Below are 10,671 nucleotides of genomic sequence, written 5' to 3'. Positions count from 1 at the left end.
AAAGAGACAGGAGCACAAAACTCCTTACACTTCCTGCTTTCCTCCCAGTGTGCCGACATTTCAAAGCCCCATATGTTTCCCTAAACAAAGTTTCATGAAAATATGTATTCAATAATAATACAATGTTTTTTAGGTTATTACAACCCAAGAGGAGTGACACTGCCTGCCTGTGGCTGTGTAGGGCAGTTTACAGGGTGCTCTGATGGCCTCTGCCTCTCTTGGTAAACAGGAGGCATGTTGGAAAGGCTTAAAATGGAGATATGGTTGAAGACCTGTGATATGTGTATGCTTCTTCATTTAGCCATGTAAGTTAGCAATTTTCTGCAACTAAGCCGCAGGCAAGATATAGGTTTAATAAATATTTCCTGTTTAGAAACGGACATCTAGACAGTATTTAAACACATCAGACTTCTAAAGAGTTGTTATAGACATTTGCTAGTCACCCCTCCAGCATGAATTCTTCCCTTTCCCATGTTGACATTCCTTGGGAATACACACCTCTTCCACCCTCACTGGTGGTCCAGATGGGATTGACCTTGGCCCCAGCTTCAGGAATGAACTATAATTGGCTCAAGCCAATCAATGTATCCCATTTCTCAGGCCATATGGATTGGTCGGGGATGAGTTCATGATTCAATTTAGGCCAATGATTCATAGCGATAAACACCTACATTAAGAAAAAAGAAAGAGCGCAAATAAACAACCAAACTTTACAACTCAACGTACTAGAAAAAGGAGAACAAACTAAGCCCAAGTTAGTAGGAAAAGGGAAATAACAAAGATCAGAGCAGAAATTTTCAATGAAATAGAGACTAAAAAGGCAATAGAAAAAAAAGACAATAGAAAACATCAATGAAACTAAGAGCTGTTTTTTTGAAAAGATAAAACAAAATAGACAAACCTTCAACTAGACTTACCAAGAAAAAAAGAGGGAGGACTCAAATAAAATTAGACGTGAAAGAGGATTCCAATAAAAATTAAAAAATTTTTAATTAAAAAAATGTGAAAGAGGAAACATTACAAGTAATACCACAGAAATACAAAGGATTATAACAGACTACTGTGAATAATCATATGCCAACAAACTGGACAACCTAGAAGAAATGGATAAATTCCTTAAGCATAAAACCCACCAAAGGTGAATCATGAAGTAATAGCAAATCTGAACAGACTGATTACTAGTAAGGAGCTTGAATCAGTAATCAAAAACTCCACAACAAAAAAAGTCCAGGACCAAATGACTTCACTGGTGAGTTCTACCAAACATTTAGAGAAGAATGAATACTAATCCTTCTCAAACTCTTTCCATTTGGGCCAGTGAGAGAGGTGACAATCACAGGACTTACTTGAAAAATACTAAAAGAGATTCTCTGTCCCTAGATCACACCTGGTGGGTGGTGAGGATGAGCAATTCGCTACCCTGGAGAGAGAGCCCAGAGTTGCCAGGAGCCTTTGTGTAGAATCTGGAGCTGAAACTGTCACCGCTGGAGACACTGAAAGAGCCAGATCCTTGGGTAGCTTAGCCTTACTGAAGCCAGCCCAGATTTTTCAGTTATGTAAACCAATAAATTCTCTTTGTTGTTTAATCCAAATCTAAGTGAATTCTCTGTCACTTGCAACCACAAGAAATCTAAATGATTCAAGGCTGCTAATGCTACTCCTAGCCATGTGTAGCCAGCCTCTAAAGAAACTGCAATCTTGTGGTGAATGTGTCTTTGTTTTTGTGGCTTTTACCTCACCACGTATTCCACTCTTCTTTTTTCACATGGAACCAACCCCACTGTCTCTTAGGGAAAACACCTTCCCCAACTCTCACTCCAGCCATCCTAGCTAACCACACCTCCTGGCTCCAGCACTGGGCATGTGACCCAGGCATAACCAATCACGGCATTCCATTCACAGAGCTGATAGGATCACAGATGGGTACACTATCCTCAGACGGCCAATGAAAATAAGATTCAGGACTTTTAAGTCTTATTGAAAAGGCAATTGGTGGATTTGCTGAGAGAGGAGGATATAAATAGATTTGTGAACACGTGTACCACCACATGGAGAGAACATTCCTAAAAACGAAGCAATAGAAAGAAAAGAAAGACAAGAGATAAAGAGATGGTGAGAGGTCTGAGACCTGGTCCAACCATGCCTGGGACATGTTCAGGAATAACTTCCTTCTTGTTAAGACAATTTGAACTGGGTTTTCTGTCACTCAAAGTTTAGCATCTTGATTAATATAGACCTGAAATTTTTTCCACATTAAAATAAATATTTTTGTTTATTATAATATGCTTATTTTCCCCTAGTACAAAAGTAATACATGATTAATGAAGAAAATCTGGAAAACACAAAGAAAATATAGCAAAATTTACTTTTAGTACTACAACTCTGATGTTATGACTGCTAACCTTTTAGTGTATGTCCTTTGAGTCTTTTTCATGTGCATATTTATGGACGTCTACAATATAATTTCCAAATTATGCAGGTGCATTGTAATTTCTTTAATTTCTCCTTTTTAACAAATGAAGTCATTTTCTTTCCTTCTTTCTTTTCTTTTTCTTTCTTTTTCCTATTATTTACTATTTACTAGCATAAACATCTGTTTTGGTAAATCTTTGCTCACATCCATGTCCATTTCCTTAGAAAAAAATTGAATTGCCATATGCATAATAAATTTCTCATGAGGTTGCTCCCAAGTTTTTATTATAAATAATGTTTAAATAAACACATTTATGCATTCTTTTGTATAGAATTAATTCCTAAAAGTGGAATGACCAGGTAGAGGGCATGCTTGTTGAAGGTTTTTTAAATTTTTTTTTAATTTATTTCTTTTTGGCTATGTTGGGTGTTCGTTACTGCGCGGGCTTTCTCTAGTTGTGGAGAGCTGGGGCTAATCTTCATTGCAGTGTGTGTGCTTCTCATTGCAGTGGCTTCTCTTTCTCCAGAGCATGGGCTATAGGAGCGCGGGCTTTAGTAGTTGTGGTATGTGGGCTCAGTAGTTGTGGTGCATGGGCTTAGTTGCTCCGCAGCATGTGGGATCTTCCTGGACCAGGGATCGAACCCGTGTTCCCTGCATTGGCAGGCAGATTCTTAACCACTGCACCACCAGGGAAGTCACCTTGTTGAAGGTTTTTGATACTCTGTCAAACTGCCCTGTGGAAGGTTATTTGACCCTGAACCTCTGCTGCTCCTCCCCATGATCACACACACTGCATGTTACTATTACCACATTACTATCAAGATGAACATTTTCTTCATACATCGTTTGGCTACTTGTATTGATTTTTTTTTAACTTTTTATTTTATATTGGAGTATAGTTGATTAACAATGTTGTGTTAGTTTTGGGTGTACAGCAAAGTGATTCATGTATAACTGAGCAGAGTTTCCTGTGCTATACAGTAGGTCCTTGTTGGTTATCCATTTTAAATATAGCAGTGTGTACATGTCAGTCCCAAACTCCCAATCTATTCCTCCCCACCGACCCTTCCCACCCTGGTAATTATAAGTTCGCTCTCTAAGTCTGTGAGTCTGTTTTTTTTGTAAATAAGTTCATGCATTGATGTTCATGTATTGACTTGCCTCTTCAAAACCCAAAATTTGGAATTCTTTTACTTTTCTTTCAGGAGTGATGGGTAGATAAGGCAACACCTCATTTTCAGTTATTTTAGTTATTTTTCCAATGACATTTTCTGTAGGTGAGAGAAACAAAAACAAAAAAACAAATAACCCTTTAGGCTCTAATGGATGTATTTTGGTTAGAAACACCCATTGCCCATGGCTTCAAATTTTTGCTGACAATTTTCTGTATGCCATGAGTTAAGTACAATGACTTGAGAATTACTATTGTCTAGTCACACTACTTATGTAAAAGAGATTTGGAGCCAGACTTTCTGGGTTCAAATCCTAGCCCTCTTACTTAGTGATTTTGTGACATTGGAAACATTGCTCAAAATCTTTGTGCCACATTTTCCTTATCTATAAAACCAGGATAAAACTACTTACTTCATAAGATTGTTATATCATTAAGGTAAGATGAGTAAAGTACTTTTAACAAAGCTTCCTGGTACAAGTTCAGCCATCAATAGCATTAACTATTAGTAATGGAATATAAAATAGCTAAACCATATTGAATGTTCACTGAGATACAAAAGACAAAAACATCCCACTTGATCTTCATCAACTCTCTGAATCAGCTTCTTTTGTTACATTCATTTTATAAATGAACTAAGATACAGAGGGGTTAACTAACTTAGCCAAAATCTCCTTGTTAATATGTGGAACTGGGACTAAAGTCCAACTATATTGCCTCTGGAAGAATATAGAGGACAGATTGTTCACATTTAAAAATTGTTTTTTTTTATTTTAACATCTTTTTTGGACTATAACTGCTTTATGTTGCATTAGTTTCTGCTGTATAACAAATATCCCCTCCCTCTTGCATCTCCCTCCCACCCTCCCTATCCCACCCCTCTAGGTGGTCACAAAGCACCGAGCTGATCTCCCTGTGCTATTCGGCTGCTTCCCACTAGCTATCTATTTTACATTTGTTAGTGTATATATGTCAGTGCTACTCTCTCACTTTGTCCCAGCTTACCCTTCCCCCTCCCCGTGTCCTCAAGTCCATTCTCTACACTGTGTCTTTATTTCTGTCCTGTCTCTAGGTTCATGAGAACCATTTTTGTTTTAGAATCCATATATATGTGTTAGCATACGGTATTTGTTTTTCTCTTTCTAACTTACTTTACTCTGCATGACAGACTCTAGGTCCATCCACCTCACTACAAATAACACAGTTTTGTTTCTTTTTATGGCTGAGTAATATTCCACTGTACATATGTGTCACATCTTCTTTATCCATTCATCTGTCGATGGACACTTAGGTTGCTTCCATGTCCTGGCTATTGTAAATAGAGCTGTAATGAACATTGTGGTACATGACTCTTTTTGAATTATAGTTTTCTCTGGATATATGCCCAGTAGTAGGATTGCCGGGTCATATGGTGTTTCTATTTTTAGTTTTTTAAGGAACCTCCATACTGTTCTCCATTGTGGCTGTATTAATTTATATTCCCACCAACAGTGCAAGAGGGTTCCCTTTTCTCCACACCCTCTCCAGCATTTATTGTTTGTAGATCTTTTGATGATGGCCATTCTGACCAGCGTGAGGTGATACCTCATTGTGGTTTTGATTTGCATTTCTCTAATGATTAGTGATGTTGAGCATCTTTTCATGTATTTGAAGGCCATAATTTTGTTTAAAAAGTTTAATTGAATTCCCACTGTAGGTAGAACTTCACATTCTGTCTCCTACCACAAATCTAGCATTAGAGCATTTTTACCCAGCAACCTAATACATATTTAATGATGACAAGAATCACAAAAGGCAGGATATATATATATTTTTTCGGTACCCGGGCCTCTCACTGTTGTGGCCTCTCCCGTTGCGGAGCACAGGCTCCGGATGCGCAGGCTCAGCGGCCACGGCTCACGGGCCCAGCCTCTCCGCGGCATGTGGGATCCTCCCGGACCGGCTGGGAGGCGGACTCTCAACCACTGCGCCACCAGGTAAGCCCAAGGCAAGATTGATTGATTGATTTACGGTATGCAGGCCTCTCACCATTGTGGCCTCTCCAGTTGCGGAGCACAGGGTCCGGACGCGCAGGCCCAGCGGCCACGGCTCACGGGCCCAGCCGCTCCCGGCATGTGGGATCCTCCCGGACCGGGGCACGAACCCGTGTCCCCTGCATCGGCAGGCGGACTCTCAACCACTGCGCCACCAGGGAAGCCCTCAAGGCAGGATATTTTTAAACAATTTAAAGTTGATATATATATCAGTTCCCTTACTGTCTGGTTATAGTAGATGAACATTTTTTAGAAAAAAATATATGAGTGACATTACTACTAACCATGTATAAATGCTTAACAGACTCTCCTTATTAAGGTAGCAGGGCTGTTACAATCCTAAACACTTCTTGTGGCTCTTCAATACCTTTGGGTGTCATTGTTTTAATTGATGTCCACATGTATTTTGTTAGTTTGGATTTAAATAGGTATTCAAGCACCCTAACCACAAGTCCAATAAAGCTTGGCCCAATGACAGTTCAAGGATTATAACCCTGTTGGTAGGCAGAAAAGACAGTGCTGCTTTTACTTAATAAAGATTAGTGCTCCGATGTTGGGTAGATGTTTATATTGGTTCAGGGTGTGGGTGGTGACGTAGATTGAGAGGACAGAGCAGAGAAAGTGGAGAGTAAAGTGTTATTAGCAATAAAAGATAAACACTTCCGGAGAAGTAATAATACTTTTGAAATAGGAATGAACCTCCCAGTCAGGCAGTTCAACCCCCTACTGCGAGGTGGAATCAGGCAAGTCTCTCCCCTAAACTGGTTACATAATATTTTTTTTCCCCCTTAGGAGGTTTCACAACCTCTTTTATAAACTGTTAATGTGCTTATTCAATCGTATCATGGGGAAAGGTAACTAATTTTTAACTTTAACCAGGATGGCTTGACCTTCCCATGCTAAGTCTGGTGAACAAATGCAGGCTGCTGTTCCATAACCTTTCTTTGACTCATCACAAATTCCATCACAATAAATGATAAATACAAAGATTGAAAACACTTTGTTTTCCCTTTCACTTGATTGAAATACTCAGCTTTAAATGTATTGCTATTTAAATGATCTCTCATCTTAGTCACCAAATCCATCATTTGGATCAAAAACATTAGGCTGGCACCCACCTACCCAGCCCTAAATCCAAGCAAATGTTTTCGAGGAAGGGACCATTTCACTGGGGTTTGAGATGGTTAGAGGCCATCCAACAAATCCATATCGAAGATTCTTAAAACAAAGAACTTTGAAATGGTTCCTCCAAGAATGAGTTTGGCAGATGTTTTGATGCCTATATGTTTAAAGGGTGGGAAGGAAATTGCCCAGCGCTGCAAGTCCGAATACCTCAGCTCTGGCTCTCATTGTGTGCTGTCCCAGGAGAAATGTCAAGTACTCTGAGCCTCAGTCTCCTCTTCTCTAAAATAAGCTTGTCAGAGGATCCATGGGCTACATGTGTGAACACAATGGATGCCCGTTATGATTATTACTTCCGGGTAGACCTAATGTACGTCACCTGGGGAAATTAACGTCAGCCTCCAAGGCTGTAGCTTCAACTGCCTTGAATGGAAGGACCTGACCTGTGAACCCTAACTTGGTTTATTTTTTCTAATTAAAAAAAATTTTTTTTGTTTTTTATACCACTGTATTCCAACCTGAGTACCTCAATATAAAACTAAACCCTGGTGAAATGTTTTCCTTACTAATTTTGAATTACTGTGAATGTACAAGTTCTGCTAGCAGTTCAACACTTAAATAGATTAAATCATCTCTGACACATGGTAGATTTCATATAATGAAAATACCTAAAACAATTAGTGCAAATATACTGACCTGATCAAAATAAAATGAACTTTGGAAAACAAGGCTGCAAGCTTGTTACTAACATATCCAATACTTATGTTACAAATTACTGGTACATTGTTTATTATGGTTCTAGCCAGGTTGGAACAATTGAAGTCCCTTCCTTTCAAAGGAGGAGAGAAGGAAAAAAGTAGCTGTTTTAGTAACTGTACATTTGGTATACTTTTAAGCAACTCTTAAGTATTATAGAAAAGTAATAAACATATATGGAGACTGCAATGCAGTACCCTATTTACAGTACAGCTGAAGATCGAATTTAAAATAATCAAGTTTGAATGTACATAATTGTTAGTGCGTTGACTCTGTTTATGTCCAAAGGGCACAAAAGCCCCCTCCCTGCTCCCAAACAACAAAAGCTATGTAATGGCCAGCAGTGATTAAACAGAAATCACAGACACCTGGTTTGTTTCACTTTTGTTGAAGAACTTACATGTTTGAAGGGAACACTATCCTTTAAGATGCATTTTATTAGTTTTCATGCTCCTAAAATAAGACGGGGTTACATTTGATTTTTTTTTTTTACCCCATTTAAAAAATAACAGGACTAGCTATAATTTAGATGCCACTAATGTTCATTTTTTTCCCCTTGAAGATGTGGGACTGTTTCCTTGTGGCTAATTTGTTAAAATGTGGAATGTATACTTTAAATAAGGATACTAAGAGAAATTACAGGTTGCCTAAATATGGTAGCTAAGCATAAATATCTTTAGAACCTCCTTCCAAAGAAAGAATTTTTTTGGAAAAGTCCAAATGAGTAAGTTCCAAATCTTTTTCACAGAACTGGCTGGTTAACTGTGGGTTCAGAATCATTTGTTTATATCACTGGTGAAGAGAAATGAGTCCCGCTAACCTTCCAAGGAAACAAGGGTACACACAGCTCTCATTTCCCCCTTCCACTGCTAAAACATTAGTCAGAGGGTCACATGTATGTTATTAAAAATTAAGTTCAAAACACTTAAAATAATTCTGTATTAGAAACTTGCCTATTGTAAGTCTCTTCTTTTTGGAAGTCATACTGGGCTGGTTAAATGCTCCAATTCCACTGTTATTAACAATTAGGAAGCAGAAGAACATTCCAGTTAGTTTAAACTGGAGGTTTAGTTACTACAGCACTGACTCCTGGTTGGCTGCGTGGGTTCAGTAAGGTCTACTCCTCTTCCTCTGGCAGAATGTGCTCCTGGATTCTGTGGTTCATTCTTTGGCAACTTTTTAGCTATTGCCATGAATATTTCATTTACATTCATTGATGTTTTAGCTGATTTCTCCAGAAATAATAAACTGTTGTCATCTGTATAGGACTGTGCTTCCTGGAAATTGACAGCTGTTTTATTGGCGAGGTCAGCCTTGTTTCCTGATAAAGCTATTACAATGTTAGGATTGGCTTGCCTCTAAAGTTCTGTAACCCAGTTTTTGGCTCTGACAAAGGACTCCTCGTTTGTGACATCATATACAACTATGGCTGCTTGCGCTCGTCTGTAGTACATGGGTGCTAGGCTATGGTATTGTTCTTCACCAGCTGTATCCCACATTTCAAACTTTACTGTTGTGTCATCAAGACACACAGTTTGGGCTAGAAAAGCAGCCCCCATGGTACTCTCTTGAAATTCATGAAAGTGGCCCTTCACAAAACAAAGCACTAGGCTCGATTTGACAAAATCAGACTCTCCCAGAAGTACTAGTTTAAACTGGCATATTTTATTTCCAGTATTTGGCCTGTTAGGTCTTGTTGCTCCTCGATTAGCCATGTCCAAATTTGAAAGAAGTCTCTAATTTCAGTCTCTTTAATGAACTTCCAGGATGCAAGGTGTCAGTTGTTTTCTTTCTGGAGGTAAAGAAACCTGAGACCGCAGCGCCTGGGGCCTAGGCTCCGAAGCTTCGGGCTGCAGGTCCTGGGCGGAGCCTGAGAGGCTAAGGCTGAGGCTCCCTAACTTGGTTTAAAATAGACTCCTTCTGGCAGTTTTTTCAGAAATTCACTGTGGGAGCAGAGATAAAAAGAAAGTACTGAAACATCTCTGGCTGTTCCATAAAATCTTGGAGCTGTTGCTTTTATGCTGATTATTATCAGCATAAAAGATTACTAGGGCTTCCCTGGTGTCACAGTGGTTGAGAGTCCGCCTGCCAATGCAGGGGACACGGGTTTGTGCCCCGGTCTGGGAAGATCCCAGATGCCGCGGAGCGGCTGGGCCCGTGAGCCATGGCCGCTGGGCCTGCGCGTCCGGAGCCTGTGCTCCGCAACGGGAGAGGCCACAACAGTGAGAGGCCCGCATACCGCAAAAAAAAAAAATAATAAATAAATAAAAAGATGACTAAATGGAAGGATTATTAGATGGAAATCATTTTGTCATTCCAAATCATCTCTAGATTAGCCTTTGCTTGGATGATAAAATACTAGATGAAATGACATTTTAAAAACTTCTGTTATAAAACATTGCTTCCTGAATTCATGCATGCCGAGTATAATGCCCTGTGGTAAAGTGGTTGAGAGTCTGAGCTCTGGAGCCCTACCACCTTCAAATTTTGCTTTTGCCACTTTTTAGCTGTGTGACCTTGGACAAGTTACTTAAGCTGTCTGTGCTTTAGTTTCCTCGTTGTTAAACAGAGATAATAAAAGTACCTACCTTATAGGACTGCAGGGAGAACTTGCTAAATTAACAAATGTAAGACTTGGAATATTGTGAGCGCTATGCTTAGTGTTAGCCCTTAGAACAGTGTTTGGCAATTAGGCACTGGGTAAATGTTACCTTTTACATTACTGTTTTAAATGATAGAGGCTGTAATGCAGGAGAGTGGGAAGAACTCAGGAAGGGAGATTAGGACAAATCCATTTGGTTTATATGCTTTAGTCATTGTATCTACAGTGTTTATCAAACCAATTATCTTTCTTGAGAGCTACAATTTCCTGGGCATCTGCAGATGCCCAGAACTCAAGATTGGAAGGAAACATGAAGCTCTAATAGTGGGTAATTAGAAGGAGCTCACTCTAAAAAATGTTTGTTTTTTAATAAATTTATTTATGTATTTATTTATTTTTGTATTTATGTATTTATTTATGGCTATGTTGGGTCTTCCTTGCTGCGCGCAGGCTTTCTCTAGTTGCGGTGAGTGGAGGGCTACCCTTCCTTGCGGAGCACGGGCTCTAGGCGCACAGGCTTCAGTAGTTGTGGCACGCAGTCTCAGTAGTTGTGGCTCGCAGGCTTCAGTAGTTG

General features: G+C 39.4%; 1 pseudogene; it reads right to left on the bottom strand.

Moving 5' to 3' along the window:
- Positions 1–8,562: 8,562 nt before the first annotated feature.
- Positions 8,563–9,210, bottom strand: LOC114903095 (annotated as a pseudogene).
- Positions 9,211–10,671: the final 1,461 nt, after the last annotated feature.

The sequence above is a fragment of the Monodon monoceros genome, unplaced genomic scaffold, assembly GCF_005190385.1.
Source record: "Monodon monoceros isolate NGI ecotype Baffin Bay Population unplaced genomic scaffold, NGI_Narwhal_1 Super_Scaffold_20, whole genome shotgun sequence".
Classification (NCBI taxonomy): Eukaryota; Metazoa; Chordata; class Mammalia; order Artiodactyla; family Monodontidae; genus Monodon; species Monodon monoceros.
The sequence above is the reverse complement of the archived record's forward strand: the minus strand, read 5'-3'. Positions and strand labels throughout refer to the sequence as shown.